Consider the following 2,051-nt stretch of genomic DNA (forward strand, 5'->3'; position numbering starts at 1 on the left):
AAGATATAATCCTAGCAGTGGAATTGCTGGGTCAAAAGGCAGTTCCATTTTTAGTTTTCTGAGAAAATTCCATACTGTTTTTCACAGTGGCTACACCAGTCTGCATTCCCACCAACAGTGCACTAGGGTTCCCTTTTCTCTGCAACGTCTCCAGCACTTGTTTGTTGATTTATTTATGATGGTCATTCTTACTGGTGTGAAGTGGTATCTCATTATGGTTTTAATCTGCATCTCTCTGATGGCTAGTGTTTCTGAGCATCTTTCCATATATCTCTGGGCCCTCTGTATGTCCTCTTTGGAGAGCTGTCTGTTCAAGTCCTTTGCCCATTTTTAATTGTCTTTTTTTTGTCTTTCTGGAGTGGAGTTGCGTGAGTTCTTTATATATTTTGGAGATCAAACCCTTGTCCAAGGTATCATTGGCAAATATGTTTCCCATATAGTTGGTTCTCTTTTCAGTAAATGTAAATATTTTAAATAATAATACTTTAAAAAATATTTCAGAAATAAACTTCACAGCTTTCACACCTGGTCAAGGTGACGATGTTAAGTGAATTTGCCTATGGCCTAAGTAATTTTGGTAATTTTAATCCAAATGAACTCATTCAAAATAATAGATGAAAATGTTGACAAGTAACATTTGCAGCACTAATCAGTATACATCCTCTTAATTTGTAAACATACCTCATATCAACTAATATAATTTTTATAATTAATGGAATCTATTATATATCTCATCTACTAATCCACTTCCTCCAAAGACCAACCATTCATACATATAAATAAAATAAATATTTAGCAACCACTATGTAATTAATAATGCATTGATATGTGTGAAGAAATATATAGCCTTGAAGAACACAAAATACGAATGCGGACTGAAGTTATTTTAAATAATTCTAATGTTACCTTTTATTTTCCTAGTCTCATTCATTGATCACAAAGTGGCTACTGCCTAATTATTACATAACCATTCATTTTAAATACTACAACGCCATAGTTCTTAGATCTTAGTCAACAGATGCCATTAGTGTAAGCAGAGATCTCCATTCACATCTATTCATTGACTAAAGCTTAGAATATTTCTGTTTTGGACTAGAGTTCTATTCCAATTACCACTGGATGTATAGTTCAATTAAAGCTTGATAGGCTGATCCAAGGATACATTCAATCACCCAGCACAGAAAGCTCAACTCATTTTTGCACATTCAGTACCAGATAATCCAGATTTTCTCCATGTTAATAGATATTTGGGCATGAGAGAAAACTGTATCAGTCTGTATTGGCCATATTAGTGAAGAGTAACCAGCGCCAGGGTTTCATTTCCTGTATAAAGAAGTAAATAACTATGAAACAAACAGGCCACTCAGAGTAGAGTCAATATGTTGCTTTTATAAGTGAAAAATTATATAGTGACATGATATATATGTTTTTATATTCTATATTTTATGAGCATGTTTATAAAATGAGTTAACATATATTGTAGTGATATTGTTTGAAATAGAATAATGAGTTAAGATAATAGTATTATAAAATATTGATGTACGTTCAGCTTGGTTGTTATTGTTTCTTCTGTATTTCTTTCTTTTGTGGCTTGTGTTTTCTCTTCCAAAAACCATATGTACAAGACTATGCTTTCAGGGATCATTTCTATAGTTTGTTACTAGGGAAGTTTCTATAAACATGAGGATAATCTCTACAACACTGGTATTGAGAGTATGTGATTTAGGTAGGACCTTGTTTAATATTGAGTTCTAACATTTATCACTTCAGTGGTCTTGAACAAGTATTCCCATTTGTAAAATATAATACTGTTATGTCTGTTTTAGGGTGGTTATAAGAGTAAATTAGGTTTTCTTTATGGATACTTAGCAAAATACCTGACATAGAATAAGAGTTCAATCAATGTTGGCAGTACTTATTTTAATTATTATTATGTTTAATGCAAATACTGAAAGGGAAGTTTTTAAATTTATTAGTATGCAATCTCCATTAATATCCACAGTTATCTCCTTAGAACTTTCATAATATTAAAAAAAAACAATGAATAACTT

General features: G+C 31.6%; 1 pseudogene; it reads left to right on the forward strand.

The window, feature by feature from the left end:
• Positions 1–1,622: 1,622 nt before the first annotated feature.
• Positions 1,623–1,715, forward strand: LOC118990464 (uncharacterized; annotated as a pseudogene).
• The last annotated feature ends 336 nt before the right edge of the window (positions 1,716–2,051 follow it).

The sequence above is a fragment of the Sturnira hondurensis genome, unplaced genomic scaffold (assembly GCF_014824575.4).
Source record: "Sturnira hondurensis isolate 20B ecotype Veracruz unplaced genomic scaffold, ASM1482457v3 Scaffold0007036, whole genome shotgun sequence".
NCBI lineage: Eukaryota > Metazoa > Chordata > Mammalia > Chiroptera > Phyllostomidae > Sturnira > Sturnira hondurensis.